Source organism: Protopterus annectens, chromosome 4.part1 (genome assembly GCF_019279795.1).
Source record: "Protopterus annectens isolate FY-2018-M chromosome 4.part1, PAN1.0, whole genome shotgun sequence".
Lineage (NCBI taxonomy): Eukaryota > Metazoa > Chordata > Ceratodontiformes > Protopteridae > Protopterus > Protopterus annectens.
The window spans coordinates 352,776,216-352,794,904 of record NC_056734.1 but is presented as its reverse complement, the minus strand read 5'-3'; the positions used below and the strand labels follow the sequence as shown (position 1 = coordinate 352,794,904).

Sequence of the window (18,689 nt, the reverse complement as noted above, 5' to 3'; positions counted from 1 at the left end):
CAGGGGTGAATTTGCAATTTCCCATCCACGCGTCCAGATTTCGCTTGAAGAGGGTCAGCGAGGGGCTATGTCTAACATGAATTGGGATTCTGTTCCAGAGTGAGGGGAGCCTCTGGGAAAAGAATCTGTCCCTCCAGCATGTCCTATTTATTTTTGTGCTGAGGTTTAAGTCCCTGGAGCGTGTAGCTCTAAGGGATTTGGATTTTTTGAGGTGGAGCATGTCCATTAATTCTGAGTTAGACATGGCTTTGTACGTCAGGCATAGATCGCCTCTGAGTAGGCGGTAAGCAACTGAGTAGAGCTGGAGTTTCTTTAGTCGAGCTGTATAGGACATCTGTTTGTGGCCCATGATCCTCTTGGTGAGGTACTTTTGTGGTCTCTGCAGTTGCTGCAGATGTCGGGTAAGGTACATCCCAAAAGGGGCACTGTATTCAATTATGGGCCTGATGAGTGATGAGTAAAGGGGCACAATGACCTCTCTTAATCTAGATGCGAACCCTTTTGTGATAAGGTGGGCTATATAGAAGGTCTTTCTAACCACTTTGGCAACGTGATTATCAAAGGAGAGATTACTATCTATGTGGGTCCCCAAATCCCTAATTACTTCTTCTGTACTTAATGGATTACCGCCTATGTGGTAATTTGTGGGCACTGTGTTTTTCCCAAAGGGATGACTATGCACTTTTTAGCATTTAGCTTGAGACCGTGGCTCTGACACCAAGCATCCGTTTCCGTGAGACCCTTTTGGAGGATGCTTGTGTCAGCTGGAGAGTCGATTATGGCTCCCAGTTTGCAGTCATCTGCGAACTTTGTCAGCCATAGTCCCCCCCCCGTGTTAGCCTGTACCTCAGAGAAGTATATACCGAATAAGAGAGGTCCCAGAACTGAGCCTTGTGGGACACCACTTGTAACTGGTTTGGATTCGGACGTGGCACCTGCAATTCTGACCATGTGGGTTCTATCCCTGTTTTTTTGTTTTATATAAAGGTTTTTTGTTCAACTGTGCTCAACTGTGGTTTTTCGTTGGTTCTATCCCTGAGCCAGTTTGCAACCCATCTTGTGACCTAGGGGTTGATATTTAAGCTGGTAAGCTTATTTATGATGCCCAAGTGGGGTATTGTGTCGAAGGCTTTTGCGAGGTCCAGGTAGGCTGTGTGGACTACCGTGCCCTCATCTATGGCTTTGGTAACCGTTTCAAAGAAATCAACTAGGTTTAAGAGGCAAGATCTGCCCTTAACAAAGCCAAATTGGGTAGGGTCCAGTGTCTGGAGGTTCCCAATGTCTTTGTTTATGAGTTCCATGATAATACGCTCCATAGCTTTACAGATCAGAGTAGTCAGGCTTATGGGGCGATAGTTCCCGGGGTCTGTTGTGGTGCCACCTTTGTGGAGTGGGATCACTGTAGCTGTACACCATTCTTTGGGTACATATCCTGTAGTAAGGCTAAGTTTGAACAGTGACTTAATGTGAGGGTTCAGTTCTTCTTGGAGCTCGTGTAAGACGCAGCCTGGGACACCGTCCAGTCCCATAGATGCTGTGTTTTTTGCTTTGGAGAGGGCAGCTTTCACCTGTGCATCTGTGATGTCAGGGATGTTACATTCAGTTGGGATAGGCGTTTGTTCCTTTGGGGGGGAAGGGGGGGAGAAGTTAGCACTGAACCTGTCTGCCAGGATGTTGGCTATGTCTGTAGGTTCGGTATATTTTGTACCATTATGCATCAATTCAGAGCATATCTGGGAATTTCCACCCATATTCCTGACATAACTAAAGAAGGCCTTGTGATTATCTTTAGTGTCTAGGGCAATTTTTCTTTTGAAGCTGGCCTTTGATGATTTTATGAGGGATCGTAGTTTCTTGCTACTACTGATCAGAGATGCCTTCCTTTTTTGGGATTTTGCTCTATCATGTAGTAGCTTCCTCCTTCTGTTGTATAGCTTATTTATGGCTGGGGTCCACCAGACTGGTCTCCTGTTTACGGAGGAGTGAGTCTTGGTTTTATTTGGGATAGCACGATCCATGCATTCCTGCAGGTGCTCATAGAATGCAATTGTAAAGGATTCTGCAGAATGGGCAGTATTATCCTCTGGCCCAGGGGCTTTGAAGGACTCCACTTCAGTCTTGAGAAGTGTGATTAGCTTTTGAGAACTTTTTTACAGTGGTTTCCTTGGCTGGGGGTGGGGACGGGATATGGATGTCCAGGGAAATTAGTTTATGGTCTGATCTTACCAATGAGGGGTTTACCGCTGGTGTGGAACATAGAGTCCCCATGTTGGTGATGACCAGGTCCAATATGTTGTCCCCTCTTGTTCCATAGCATTAGAGTTTACAAATTCAAGGAACCATTGGGCGAGGGTGTTTGGGCTTGAGTAGTTTTCCCAGTCAATGTTTGGGTAGTTGAAGTCACCCAATATCATGGTGTTTGGAGAGACCTTCATATTCTCCAATGTTCTCAGGAATGCCAAGTGGGGTTCCTGTAAAAGGGAGGATGATCTGTAGCAGGCTACAAACTGAAAGGCAGTTTTGACCTCTGTTAGTTGCACATGGATGGTCTCCGATGCTTCGTGCAATGCCACTAACCTGGAGGTGTAGGTATCTTTGATGAATATAGATATTCCCCCTCCTTTTTTGCTTCGGTCCGAGTTTTGGGGCCGAAAAGCATGGTATGAGTTATAACCTGGTAGTGCTGGGGTGCTCTCAGGAGCCTTGAACCAGGTTTCTGTTACTGCACAGACATCGATTTTCTCCATACTGAGGAGAGTCTCGAGTGCGTGCATCTTGAGGTTTAGACTTCTGGCATTGAGTAGCATTACCTTTAGGTTTTTTATTCTTGGGTTGTCTATGGAGGTGGGTTTGTCCTTTAAGCCTTGCCTAAAAAAAGCACTATGGAGGTGGCAAGAGCCTTGGCCAGTATACAAAAGCCTAAGGGTGACAGGTGCAAGCCGTCCCTAGCGAAGCAACGTGGCTTGTCGAGCATGTCATCCCAGGCTGACAGACACTGGATCCCCTTTGAATGACACCAATACTTTAGCCAATTGTTGAAACTGATCATTTTGTCTTTAAACTGTGGCAACATTCTTGGTGAGGGCAAGATGCTACTCAAGGTCAGGGTCATACCAGCCTGGGCTACATGATCAGAGAGCTCCTCTATGTCTCTTTTCATGTAGTCCAGGAAAGTACGTCTCAGGTAATTCACATCAGCATGGACAATGACGGAGTCATATTTGTACTTGCTTTGGAGTGACCTGAGTGCTTGAGTTATGTGGCGGATCCTGGCACCTGACAGGCAGCTTACAGTGACCTTCTACTTGTTCAGTCTGGTGAGCGGGACGTCAGTGTGCCGGACAATAAAGTCCCCTATAACAAATGTATTTGGTGTGTTGTTTAGCCTTAAGGGCTGTGACTGTGTGGCACACTGACTTTGTGAAATATGTGATTCGTGGGTATTTTTGAGGGGTGGCTGTTGCTTGGGTGTCTGCTTTGGAGGTCTTTGCTGCTTAGGCAGATTTTTATTTAGAGCCTCCGAGTATGTTTTTGTGTGTTTATGTGTTAGGTTTGCAGATGCAATAGGTCTATGTGAGACTGGATTTGTGGTGTGGGTGGTTACCTTTTCCTCCTGACTGACTGTGCCAGTCTTGGGTTGAGAGACCTCTGCCTCCAGTTTGGCTGTGTAACTGCATCTCTCACATGTATTAGAGTTTGTTGGAAGGAGGAGAGGGTTGTCTGTGTACATAAGGCAATTGTAACATTGCCTCAGGATTCCCAGATTCACCAACTGGACTGGAGAGTAACCCTGAAACTGACCCTTGGACATACCAGATTAGTATAGGGAACTATTTTTTTTTTTTTACTGATCAGATTAGTAAAGGGAACTGATTTTTCACTGATCAGAAAGGACCAATTGGGAGCCTAGTACTTATGAGAAGTCTAGGAGGGTGTAGTGCTTTAGTTAGTTAGTGTTTCCTTATAAGATTTGAGCAAGTGCAGGGCTTTAGAATGAGAATAGAGTGATTACTTTGAGAGTTTGAACAGTTCTAAGAGAAAAAATGAAGAGCAGACTTTGTGGAGCCAGGAATAGTTTAAACCTGTTTAGGCGGCGCTGCCCGACACTGCTCAGTGCGCAAGACCGCGCAAAAGAAAGACAGTTGTAGGGTTTTAAGAGAGAGAGATCAAGGAGTTTGGAATTGACCCAAAATGGCCAATAAAACTACAGTTTCTAGGCAGTAACCACTCCTACAGGGACAGGCAGGCTGCTCAGTGTTAACCACTGCCACTGATGAAAATAGAGACTTCCCTTTAGCCCAAGCAAGCACTGGCCTCCAAGAAACTTACAAACAGTTCAGAACAGCAACTCTGTAACTGAACTTTTTAAATTACAGAAAGTTGGAAAAAAGCAAGATTTTTATTTTTTGTTTGTTTTTGTTTTTTTAAAGGTAGCAGAGATAAACAAACAGTAAACTAGTCAGAACAGTGTAATAAATTACCCCACACTTGAGTGCTAGGCCAGAGGCAGGTAAAATGCAATTTTAAGAAAAAACTATTTTAAATTAAGTGCAACACAGGAAATGCAGTAAATAGGCTCTAGATGTGTTCTAATTACTGTTTCTAACTTCAGCTAGCCAGAAAACGCCGAAACATAGGCGGCAATGCAATAATTTCAAACAATAAATCTGAAGAAAATACTTATAATCTCAAAAGTGTCTCCTTTCTTCTCTCAGCGTTTTCTCCCTTTGGTAGGGTACAACCAGCTTATTCTGACAAAGATGCATGCACCAGTGCATTCATTTTGCTAAAACTAGCTGGGTCAGAGGCCACTGAAAGAGACCGTTCATTTGTGTATGCACCAGCAGTATATGAAGGAGAAGATGAAAAATCATCATATTGTTGTACAGGCTGAATCAAAGGAAGACTCTGAGTGTTTGAAGAGCAGATTCAGGGAAATGTGAAATCTGCAGACAAATATTACATAAGAGAGGCATTTGTTTTACACAAGAGATCAGAAACCAGGGCAAACTTTTCCAACTTACATTACTGACCTGAGAAACAAAGCTAAAATGTGTCAGTTTGGTGACTTAAAAGATGAGTTAATAAAGGATAGGCTTATGTGTGGTATTAATAGTGCTGCTGAGAGAAAGATTTTGCTTCATGACAGTGATTTAACATTGAGTAAAGCCACTGAAATTTCTCAGATCCATGAAATTACAGAAAGGCACACAAGTATGCTTGCTAATGACAAAAGCATGGTTTCTGCAGGTTCCAGAGCAAAATGTAGATAGCATGCAACACATGGCAAACAGAAGCAGGCCTAAGCACATGGCAGTCACAGCCCCTGCTGGTTCACCGGGGAAACCACATAGTTTTCCAGCAAGTTCTAAGAAAGGAGCACGCTCAGTGCAGTACAAGAGTGAGTCAGCAAAAAGTACAGTTTTGTACCTACCATAAATGTTGATGTTTGAGTGTTCACACTGCTGCAGTCATCACACTTGGGTTATTGTGCCGTCAGGCGGTCCCGCAGTCGGCCAGAGTTCCAAAGTCTTGGTCCGGCGTCGGTTGCTGTCGCTTCTTCCCTGATGTCAGTGTGCCAGGGGTATATAAGAGGTATCCGACTCCATTTTCTTCAGTTTTTCTTGCCCCATATGTCAGGTGCCCCCAAGTAGGTAGGCAATACATATTGCTAATAAAACATGTAAAAGGAATAAAAGGAATACCTTCAGTTACAAGCAAATACACCACAAAGGTTGTACAGGATAGAAAAGGTATAGAAAAGTTCAGCTAGGTCAGAGGGGATGGAGGGAGGGTAACCCGGACTGCAGCAGTGTGAACACTTGAACATCTACATTTATGGTAGGTACAAAACTGTACTATGTTCATCGTGTTACACTGCTGCAGTCATCACACTTGGGTTGAATCCCAAAGCTAAGGATGGGTGTTGGAACTAAACAGGGTTTGGAGAGGCTAGTAGGCCCTGCAGAACTGCAGTGGCAAAGCCAGCTCTGGTTTTAGAGTATAGAGGTAAGTGACAGTGCTTGGTGAAGGTGTGCACTGAACTCCAAGTTGCAGCCTCCAAAATATCCTTGGTTGGTACCCCTCTGAGGAAGGCTGTTGATGTTGCTGTAGCCCTGGTGGAATGGGGCCTAATGTTACCAGGTACAGGTTTCCCATGGTGTGTGTAGCAGAAATGGATACAATGTCCTATCCATTCTGAAATGGTCTGTTTTGAGATAGCCTTTCCATGTGATCCTGCAACATAGGATACAAAGAGCTGGTCATATTTTCTGAAAGCCTTAGTTTTATCCAAGTAGTAATGTAATTGCCTGTGAATGTCCAAAGAGTGTAGGAGCCTTTCCCCTTTGTTCTGGGGGTTTGGATAAAAGGTGGGCAAATGAATGGTTTGGTTTAGGGCCACACTGGACACCACCTTTGGCATAAAGGAAGGGTTAGTTCGTAAAGCGACTCTGTCTTGGTGAAAAATGATGAAAGGCTCCACTGCCATTAGGGCCTGTAGCTCTGAGACTCTTCGTGCTGAAGTTATTGCTAGCAGCAGGGCAGTTTTCCATGATAGAAACTGTAGATCAGCTGTAAAAGCTGGTTCAAAGGGCAGTAGTGTAAGTTTTTCCAAAACAAAATTGAGATCCCAAGTTGGTGTTGGTGCTCTCCGGGGCGGTCTTATGTTCTTAGCCCCTCTGAGGAACTGTCTTAGTAATGGATGTGAAAATATAGGAGGATCCGTGTTGTATTGAGCTGAAATAGCTTAGGCGTGGATCTTAATAGATGAAAAGGAAAGTCCTATGTGCAACATCTCAGTTAAATATTGAAGAATCTGAGGAATATTTGGGACAAGGGGATTTTGGCCTTTAGCCTGGTTCCAGGCGCAGAATCTTTTCCATTTGTCTGAATAGGCTTTCCTGGTGCTGGGCCTCCTGGCCTCCAGAATGACATCCATCACAACTTTAGAGAGAAGTGTTGACTGGTTGTTTAGGTAATTTGCCATGCAGCCAGATTTAAAGTCTTGAGCTGGCTGTGTAGAATCTGATTGTTTTGCTGAGCGAGCAGGTGAGGAATTGGAGGTAAAATCCATGGTGGGCCTTGAGCCATGTTCCTTAGTATTGGATACCAGTGTTGGAGTGGTCAGTCTGGAGCAATGAGTATCATTTGTGGCCTCTCTAATCTGGCTTTCAGCAGCATCTTTGCCAAAAGAGGCAGTGGAGGAAAGGCATACACTGTCAATGTTTTCCAACTGAATGAGAGGGCGTCCACTTTCCAAGCTAGTGTGTGGTATGTCCTTGTGCAGAATTTCTGTAGTTGGTAGTTTTGGGGGGAAGCAAACAGATCTATGTCTGGGCTCCCCCATTTTTGAGTTATCATTGCAAATACTTGTGGATCTAGTTTCCACTAGTGAGGATCTATGATGTTTCTGCTTAGATCGTCTGCCAATGTGTTTTTCTTTCCTGGCAGGAATTGTGCTTGTAGTTGAACTTGGTAGGTCAGTGCTGCGTTCCACAAGGTCATTGCTTGCCTGCATAGGGGGTAGGAATGTGTGCCCCCTTGCTTGTTTATGTACCACATCACTGTAGTGTTGTCTGTCTTTATTAGGAGTTGTCCTGGATGTAGGAGGTCCTTGAAAGCTGTTAGGGCATTTTGTACAGCTAGCATCTCTTTTTGATTGATATGTAGATGCCTTTGATCTGCAGACCATTTGCCCTGAATACACTGTCCTGCCATGTGTGCTCCCCAGGCATAATCCGATGCATCTGTTGTTATAGTTTGCCTGGCTGGGGGTAAGGTAAAAGGCTGACCCTTGTTGAGGTGACATGCCTGAGCCCACCATAGAAACTCCTGTTGAAGGCAGGGAATGAGTGGAATTATTGTTTCCAAGCTGTGGCTGTGTTGAGTCCATACGCTTTTCAGGTACCATTGTAATTTCCTCATATGCAGTTTTGCAAATGGTATTAGTAGTATGCAAGATGCCATGAATCCCAAGGCCTGCAGAATTTTTCTTGCAGGGAGTTGGGTTTTTGTTGCCATCATTTTGAAGTATTGAGTCAATTGTTCTTGCTTGTCTGACATGAGGTAAGCCATCTGGGCCGTTGTATTTAAGCTGTCACCCAGGAATATATATGTCTTGTGAGGGCACTAGTTTTGACTTCTTTTCATTTACTGTGTACCCTAGGCAACTTAATAGGTTTTTGACAAACGCCAGATGCTTTAAAAGAATGTCCTTGCTTTCTGCTTGAATAAGGCAGTCGTCCAGGTATGGATATATTTGAATTTGTCTTTGTCTGCAGTATGCAATTACTGGTGCCAGGCATTTTGTGAAGACCCTGGGCGCAGTAGATAAGCCAAAGGGCAGTGCAGAGAATTGGTAATGGGTTGAACCTGCTATAAATCGGAGGTATCTTCTGCAATTTTGTCTGATAGGGACATGCAGGTATGCCACCTTGAGGTCCAACGTTACTAGCCAAGCCTTCTTGCCCAGCATGGGAAGAAGTTGCTGTAGTGTTAGCATCTTGAATTTGGGTACTTCCAGATATGTGTTTAGATTTGAGAGGTCCAGAATGGGTCTCCAGGCTTTGTCCTTTTGGGGAACTAGATAGAGTCTTGAGTAAAATCCTTGTTCTTGCTCCTGTGTTGGGACCTTTTGAATGGCTCTCATGTCCATGAGAGCTGAAATTTGCTTTTGAGCCTCTGCCCATTGATTTGGTGGCAGGTTTGGCATTCCTTTTATCCTTGGTAAAGTGTGAAAGTGGAATATGTATCCTTGAGATACAATATTTAGGACCCATTTGTCTTTTGTGATGCTGTGCCAGTTGTCTGCAAAAAGTGCTAGTTTTCCTCCCAAGGGAGCTGCCAAGAGGGATTTGCTTGGCAGTCTGAGGGGTAAGTCATTGTGTTTGTCTTCTGATAGTTTGAGACCTGTCTTCTCCTCCTTTTTGGGTTGTGGCACCCCATTGTCGAGGCTGGTAAGAACCTTGTGACTGACCTCTGCCCCTTGGGCATCTGTATTTGCCCCTCTTTGGTCTGGCAGAAGTTGGAAAGGACCAGTTTTTGGTTGGCCAATTTCTGCTGAAACGAGGGGGTTGAACCTGTAAAAAATCCTTGACCGTCTGCATAGATTTTGCCTTATCCTCCATTTTCTTTAACACCTCTTCTGTTTTTACACCAAATAAAACATCCTGCTGTAAAGGTGCATCCAATAACTTTGCTTTAACATGATCAGGTAAAGTTTGTTCTTTTAACCAAGCATGCCTACGTATGACGGACCCTGTCAATGCTGCTCTACAAGAAGCTTCCAATGAATCAAATCCACATTGCAAAGTATGTTTTCCCACTTGTTCAGCTGCATGTAACAAATCTTGCATTTCCTTGTAATCAGGCTGTTCTGTATGTGTGATCATTTTTTTGTTTTAATTGAGACAGCAAATACTGTTGATATTTCAACATGTGAAACTGGCAATTTAAGGCCCTCATAGCTAGAGTAGCTGAGGTATATACTTTCTTTCCCCATCTGTCTAGTGCTCCAGAATCCCTTTCAGAGGGTACAGGATTTTTAGCAATAGAGGTCTTAACCCCTTTGGGACCCTGGGAAATGGTTTCTGGGTCAGCAACAGGGCTTTTATATAGGAATTTGTGTGAGTCAGGGACTCTGTAGTATCTGTCTGGTTTGGCTGGTGCAGGAGGCAGTGAATCTGGGTTAAGGCTAGATTCTGAATAAACATCATCCACAATGTCTAACATGGGTGGAATAGCAAGTGGTCTGTGCTGGGGTAGTAAAAGGAACTCTTGGAGCCTTTTCTTAGAATCAGAGTAATCCTGGCCTTCCCAGTGGAAATGTTCCCTCATGGTATGTAAAGTTTCCCCAAAAGAGTAGTCTTCTGGGGGAGATGCTGAAGGGATGGACTCTTCAGCATCAGAGCCTTCATAATGGGGAAAAGAATATTCCTGTTCCTCAGAAGAATCTGAGGAAATTGAAACCTGGTCAGAGGAAGCGTAGTCCTCCTCCTGTCTTGGCCTTTTATCAGGAGGGGGATGGGAACCCCTGATTAGGGTAATTAAATCTTCATCCATCTTAAGCATCTGTTTCTTAGGCATGGGGCCTTGTACTGGAGACTTTGTACAGTCTTCTTTGTTTTTAAAGGGGTTTTCAGCTTTGCATAGGATTTAATAGTGAGTGTAGTCGGTCTGAAGACACCTTCTGCAACTGAAGGCGTTTCAACTCCACTGGAATCTCCTTCAGCCATGGAGTAGGAAGGGCCTAAAGGTAAAGGTTGTGGAGGCCTATCAATCTCCGCTTGGGAATTGGATGCCGCCTGGGGTTCTAAATCAGCGGTCGTCAGGGGCTGCGTAGGTGCCTCACTGAAAACCGGAGAACTGGCGACTGGCCTAGCAGAGGCCTCGGAGTCTGGTTTGGGTCACAGCTGCCTGTCCTTATCTTTGCATTTTTTATGCATTCCAGTCGTCGGTTGCTCCGAAGGCATGGTATAATTAAATTTTCTACCAAAATAATGTCGGGCGAAATCAAACCAACATTTAATAGTTCATTTGTTAAACCTAGCACAAAACCGACAACCTGTGACATCATGGTCTGGGCCTAGGCAAGGAATACAATAAGAATGAAAGTCCTTATGTGGTATTTGCTTCCCACAAGAAATGCAATTGTTAACTTTTTCTGACATCGGACTGAGGCAAGAAAAGGTTCCCCAATGGGGCACTTAGCTTTATTGAAGACTTTGGTCTGAAATTCGATTTGAAAATCTCAGGAGTCAGCCGACCGGCACTTGCGAACTGCTTCTGCTTCGGGCACTGCGCGGCAAGAAAGACTGAAGAAAATGGCATTGGATGCCTCTTTTATACCCCTGGCGCACTGACGTCAGGAAAGAAGCGACAGCAACCGACGCCGGACCAAGACTTTGGAACTCTGGCTGACTGCGGGACCGCCTGACGGCAGGATAACCCAAGTGTGATGACTGCAGCAGTGTAACACGATGAACATCCCAAATCCAATTTTATTGTTAACTGCTGCAATTGTGGGGACAACCATGAGTCTAAAACAGAAAAATGCTTAGCATTTGGTCAGCAATGCTACAAGTGTAAAAAAATGGAACCATTTTCAAAGGTTTTGCAAATCAAGTAAGCCTCACACGGTTATAAAGAAAGATCTCTCAAAAAAGCAAGTTGATCATATAGAAAGCTGCAATTCTACCCTCTATGTAGATGGTGTGTCAGTAATTGGAGAAAAGGTTGATGCAGTGAATTTGTTGGCAAAGAACAATGTGTTTTGTACTGTCCAGATCAATCGTAAATCCACCGAGCTCAAAGTAGACACTGGTTCAAAGTGTAATGTTGTATCAGGAGACACATTTGCTAAGGTGAGAAGTAATGAACAGCTCAATGTGGCTAGTAGTGCAAAACTTGTTGCTTAGTGCTTTCATGTTATTTGGCTAAGAACTGTTACAGTTTGTTATTCTATGTAGTTCAAAGACCTGATCAGTCAGTACTGGGTCTCAGAGATAGTTTGAGAATGAATCTGCTTTCTTTTACCAAAGAAGTTCATCATATAAGCACATATCCTAGTTCCACTTTTTCTGAAGCCATTTTCTCAGAGTATGCTGATGTTTTCGATGACAAGTTGGGCAAGCTTCCAGTTGTGTATTCTACGAAGTTAGACCCAGAGATCAGTCCAGTAGTCAGACCAGCAAGAAAAGTTCTAATAGCTATGCAGGATAAAGTCAAAGCTCAGTTGAATAAAATGATGCAGCAAGGTGTAATTTGTCCAACTACAGAATCAACTGAATGGGTGTCATCCATGGTAGCAGCCCACAAGAAAGGCTCAAATGAAATCAGAATTTGTATTGACCCAAGAGATTTGAACAAAGCATTAAAGAAACCACATCATCCAATGCATACAGTTGAAGAGATTGCAGCCCTGAATGCCACTGTGTTTTCTGTCTTGGATGCAAAAAGTTCATTCTGGCAAGTAATGCTTGATCGCAAATCCTCATTACTAACCACTTTCAGTACCCCGCTTGGCAGATATAGATTCCTGAGGATACCATTTGCAATAAATTCTGCAAGTGAAGTCTTCCAGAGTGCAATGGAGCCAATTTTTTCAGGTTATCCTTGTGCCATAATAGTAGATGATATATTGGTTGGAGGCAATGGTGAAGCAGAGCATGACAGAAACCTTAAGAGAGTCCTAGACAGAGCATGTGAAGTGAACTTAAAGCTCAAGCCTCTAAATTGCAAATTCAGACTACCAGAAGTTACATATGTAGGTCATCTATTTACCAGCACTGGATTAAGACCAGACCCATCTAAGCAAGAAGCCATTCTTGAAATGTCAGCACCAGACAATATTCAAGCTGATGAATTTGATTGTGTAAATTTACATGAATATCTGAAACTTCGCAGAGAGCTTGAAGAAGCCTTTGTCAAATTAAAGAAATGGCAGTGAGAAGGAAATAGCTTGAAGCATGTGTACATTTTAAAATAGTACCACAAGGGTTATGTGTGATAAAAATGCCCACATATGGCCAGTTTTATTCAGATTTACTATCTAAATGGCAAAAGCTGAACTTGGAAACTAGTTATGGCTATATGCAATTGTTGATACAAAATTCTGTTCAAGCTGAAGAAAATTTTGTGACTGAACTTCACTTGACTAAAACAAAACTGTTTGAACTGCTACCTAGAACTGTAGTAGATACAGCCATAAAGGAGGTTACAAATGTTGTAACTGCTTTTGAACTTAAAGTACAGCAGCAAAAAATGACCAAGCTGTTGAGAGATTTGAGAGATTTTAAAGCAGGCAATGTTTTTTCCTGGCCTAATGGTAAAAAGCACAATTCTGTTAAATCTGTGAACGCTGCAGGTGTTCCATATAAAGACTATAATTTTGTTCAGGAATTTACTGGGGCAGGTCCAGAAACCCCTTTGACTACTAATGTTCATTTTTATTCTTATTTGGATGCAGCCAGCATTTCTAGTGACAATGGCATGGGTGCTGTATCTAACTCACAAGTTGTGAGACCCAAGACCATAATGTCCTTGCCCAATGATAAATTTGTTGCTTTAAACTGGCCTCTTCCCATAGGGAATATCAGAGGGAGACAGAGATCCCCCAGTCAAGGGAAGAAGCGTCAGAAACATTCAAGTGGGAAACTGAACATTCCTTCAATCAAGCAGTTTTGGAGCACAGCAAAGGACAATTAGTATATAATTTATCAGATGTTTCTTTGACTAATGTTCAATTATGAGTCCTTGACAAAGGACTTTCTTTTATACCTACAGCTAGTAGTGTTTGTAATGATGTAATGGTAGACCTGAAGTTGTTTTGTCAAAATGTGATATTGAATTATATGTTTTCTGATTCTGCTATGCAACCTTCAGCATTGAGAAAACCAAGTGTATTTTGTCTTGATTTTCACCCTTTAATAGAAGCATTTTTATGGATGTGTGAGCATGATTTATTACAGAATTATAATGCTCCAGTAAATAAATGTAACAGGTTCTATAACCTTACATCTAGTGAATTGTCTGCTCTACAGGAGTTACAAGCTAATGAAGACATTACTATTTCCCCAAATGATAAAAGGGGGAGCTATAGTGATTCTCAACCGTAAAGATTATATAAAAAATATGACTTTAATGTTTTCAGATAGTAGTGCTTATAGATTTATTAACCTTACAGAGATACAAAAACATATAAATAATATTTATTGTGAGTTATATGACTGTTTGTCTTCCAGGTATATTAGTAAGGGGTAATATGACTTCTGTATTGTTGAGAAACCTTTAATACCCCTTATAAAGGGCTTGCCTAAAATCCATAAATCTTTATCTGACCCACCCTATAGGCCAATTGTGGAAGGGTGAGGTTGAACCACAGAGCCCATATCCATTTATTTAGGAAAAAAACTCTACATCCTTTATTAATGAAGTGATCCACCATTTTAAAAGACTCACAGCATTTTCTTAGGCATGCTATATGATAAGTTACTGCAGGTGCCATTGAGTGCTATAGATATGTTAGTTACTATGGCTGTATGTTCATTATTTACATGCATACCAAATGATGTAGGCATCCAATATATGAGAGATTTATTGCAAATTCATAGTAATTTTGATAACGGACACATAAAGAGTATATGTATGTTAATGGAATTGGTGCTTACCAATAATGTATTTGTGTTTGAAGGGAAATTTTACATTCAGCAATATGGAGTGGCTATGGGCACACCATGTGCCGAATCCTATGCCAACATTGTAATGGCACAATGGGAAGATACTGTGTTGTTGAATAATGTTACTCATAGTAGAAATTTGTTACATTATAGTCGTTTTGTGGATGACATATTTTTTTATCTGGAAAGGTTCCACAGAACTGTTTGTGCAATTTGTTTCCTTTGTAAATGAGAGTACCTCTTTCTTGAAGTTTACTACATGCACATCTCTTTATGACATTTTTAGATATCAAGCTAACAAGAGAAGGGCATGTTCTGCACACTCAGGTTATAGGAAAGAATGTAGGAAGAACAACCTTTTATCATGCTCTAGGATGCATCCCACATATATATTTAAAAATATCTTAAAAGGACAGGCTCTACAGACTTCTAGACTTACCACCAAAGATAGTACAATGTTCCAGCAAGTAGCCTTATTAAAGAAAGAGTTTAGGGATAGAGGATATACTGAGAGGCTGAATGTGATGAACATTTTAAAAATGGCCCATAGGGAAAGGGAAGGTAGAGGTAAACCCTATTTCTCAGAAAGGAATATACCACTGATTAACAGGATGGATGGTTATTGCAATAAAAAAGAATGTAGATTATGTCTAACTTATACCTCTGACAATAAGAAAATTATGGATATTATACATAAGAATTGGCATGTCCCAAAAGCAAATAGTGCGATAGAGCGAGTTGTGGGGACATATCCAAAACTTACTTATAAAAATTTGAAATCATTAAAATGTAGGCTTTGTCATAGAACTGGCATGGAAACCAGCACAATTATTTCTAAGAGACAAGGAACATTTGGTTGTAGACATTGCCATTTTTGCAAGTATATTGCCAATAAGAATGTTTTTATACATCCTGATACAAATAAAGAATATATTTTTAGGCATTATGTTGATTATTCAACTGCTAATGTTATATATTTAGCCCAATGTGTTCAATGTTTTAAGTTCTATGTTGGTATGACTATTAGACCATTGATGGACAGGATTAGGGAACATATATATTACAGCAAAACTGGAGACACCAGAAGTGCATACATAACATAAACATAGTCCAAACATATTGTTGAAGAAGGTACCATCCATAGATTTGTATTTTTCATCACAGAGATCTTGCCAAGCACTATAAGTTTGGGGAATAATAGGAAAACACTTGAAAAGACTGACCAAAAATGGATTGTTTTGCTACAAGCTGACAAGGGCATGGGTTTGAATGAAGCTTTGTCACTCAAACCCTTTTTAAGGCATAGAAGGCTTAGTTACATTTGTTAACCTTCTTCCACCATTCCCCCCTTTTAATACACTCTCTTTGCCTTTGCTGTTAGATATACTTCTTTTAATATTAGTTATAGGTGTGTCTATATATATGTATATATATATATATATATATATATATATATATATATATATATATATATATATACACACATACTCCTTATACATTATTTATTTATGCATACATTTTCTGTTTTTAGTGAGTTTTTATATACACATGTATTTTTTTATATTAGCAGTACTTAGCTATGATGTTTGTTTATATATATATATATATATATATATATATATATTTTGCTTGTTTATGTGCTTGTATTTTGAATATCTTAGTAGATTTATGAGCGTATATGTAGCAGTTCAAGTTTTCTATTGTAAATTTCATATAAGGTATATATTTAGTTAACTGTGTGGATGGCAGGACTGTTTCAGCTTTTGTTGATGCAGTTCTGCATTAAATTTTCTAAAACATCAGTATATTTGAAACAGCATGATGAAATGGTTTGTGTATGATGTATATTATACTGTCTAGATATCTGTAATATATGCCTAATTTATTACATCTGAAAACTATCATATAAGTTGTGGTTGGAACATACTAAAATGTGCTTATTTTGCTAAAGTGTTAGGTTACTTTAAATCACTTGGTTTCCACTAATTATTTAATTGAAGGGAAGAAGGTTGCTAGCAGTGACTGGTTTAACAGTGTTTAAAATGTTTAGGCTTGTGATAAAATGTTATGTCTGATGAAGCGTAGGAGTACTACGTGAAAACGCTTACATGTTTTTTTACTAAATATATTGTTTGGTTTTATGCCATAAATGTCCTTTGCCTGCTTGGATTTCCTGCAAGTATGAACAGTGTTTGATCTCACAGAGGGGTTCCTAATGGGAGTGGGTGTGCATCAGGGTTTAGCTCTGAGCTCACTGCTGTTCAGACTGGTGATGGACTACAGTAGAAAACAGGTTGGAGGAGACAGATCAACAAAGCTACTGTATCCTTGCGATGTGGCTTTACAGGCAGACTCTTTGCAAGAACTTCATTAAAGGATAGGAGAATGGAATGCAAAACTGAAGGCACATGGGCTGAAACTGAGTATAGATAAGACAGCTGTAATAGCAGCAAGTGCAGGAATCAGAAAAAGCTGAGAACTAAGCTAGAAGGGAAAATAGTGGAGCAGTTTAACAGCTTCAAGTATCTGGGAGGGGTGGTTGAGAAGGGAAGTCTGAATGAGGAGGTCAAAGCTAGAATTAGAGGGGCTGCAGCCAACTTGCACAGAGTGTCAGTGTAGTATATGAAAGAAGAATGCCAAAGTAGCTGAAAAGTAAGGTATGCAAAACAGTGGTGGGACCAGTGCTACTATATGATACAGAAACCTGGGCAGTAAAGGCACAGCAATTGAAGAAGTTAGAGGTGATAGAGAGGAAGTGCCTGACATGAGTGGTAGGATACACACTTTGGGACAGATGAAGAAATAAGAACATACAAGTAGAAGCCAAAGTAGCTCCAATTGCAGAGAAAGTCAAAGAGGACAGAGTTTCAGGAACATGTGCAGAAAAGTAGAAGACAATCTGGTGAAGAAGATTTGGGACAGATTGGATGAAGGCAAGAGGAAATGAGGGTGTCCAGCAAAGAGGTGGATGGATTGTGTGAGAGAGCTGCTAAAGTAAGGCATGAGTGTTAAAGAAAGTAGGAAAGTGGCACTAAATAGAGAGAGAGAGAGTGTGAGAGAGAGAGAGATGGTGATAGCTGACACAATACCCCAATCTCATGTAGAAAATGGGAGAATGGGGCTGAAAATGATATTGTTAGTAGCCTATCAAACTGCAAACTATCTTTTCATCTTTTATAGATTATATCTAGACTGTTCTTACCATTTCACATAACTTTAATAGTGTTTTCTGGTGCATTCTACCATCAATGCTGTCCCAGGAATGTTAATAACAGATACCAAGTAGCACCACTCAGAACAAGACCTGTCAGGTACTACTTTTACTTATTTTCTGCTGTAAAGTTCATCTCCCACCACTATAATGTGAGTCTTACTGTTTTTTGTCATTCATCCAGTTCAACAATAGGAATAGAATTTAGCTCTTTTCTGAACCTAAGTACAAGATCCTGTTTAGTACATAATAAGGCAACCCCCTGCCTTATCTGGTCCCAGGTATAGGTAAAGGGCAGCACTATGCAAAGAAATATATGGAGAAGGACATATAATAATTTTGAGCTGCAAGTCACCAAATGAGAGATCATAAAAAATAAATCATCAACTCTTGACCAAGAAAAACTTAAGAATAAGCTTTAACAGTATGGGGGGGGGGGTCTCTGATTTCCCAGTTTACCTCCAAGATGGGCTTTAACATGGGTCCAGAAGGGGTAGAGCTCTTCCACTGTCTGGCTCCCAATCGTCTGCTAGGCCAAAATTCAATGTTTTAGTTTTAATGAGTCATGGTTTGATAAACCGTGGCTCACTAAATTTAGTAAACCTATATAAGTGTATGTCTGGCTACCTGTCTCTCTATATATATATATCCTAGCCATCCATCCATCCACAGTCCCCTTTTCCCATGTTTGCACATGGGGTTAGGGTGTCACTTCAACAGTGGCAGTCACCTACAGCCAAAGCTTACACTGCTGGGTGGCTAGCCCTATTTTTTTATGATTTTTACTTCTCTACCCAAACCACTATTCCACCTCCAATCATTCTTAGCTTATTTTTTCCTCAGTCAATGCCATCACTGACTGGTAGACACGCCTCTATTGGGAGCTATTGTTCAGGAATATATGATGTTTGTTTTTGTTGTAACTGCCATCTGAGAACCATCAGCCTTGTAAAGCTCAACCTCCTTAGCAGACCATTCAGACAAGCAGCCCAGACGACCCAGCAGGAGAAGACTGCTATCACCAGCACTCCTCGACTCACATCAGTCCTTACTGCTGCTGCTTTTCCTGGCCTGTCAGGGCATAGCCAAAGTCCTCTTTAACCTGAACATTCAATGCATTTCTAGTAGCCCTAGCCTCACCTCCTGCTGACTGACCTGCATGCTCCCATCACTGTGAGGTCCTGTCATACCCATGTCTGTTCATGTATGTTCACAGACAAATGCAGAGTGAGCTTCCATAACCCTGTCTTGTGAATGCTAAGTCTAAGTCCTTGGTTACAGGTTAATTTTTGTCACCTTTA

The 18,689-nt window shown here is 41.4% G+C and overlaps 1 protein-coding gene across 4 annotated transcripts in view; it reads right to left on the bottom strand.

Moving 5' to 3' along the window:
- The window catches only part of ARHGEF4 (Rho guanine nucleotide exchange factor 4), a 1,506,374-nt gene that overhangs the window by 351,407 nt on the left and 1,136,278 nt on the right, over window positions 1-18,689 (bottom strand). The gene's annotated exons all lie outside the window — the stretch shown is intronic.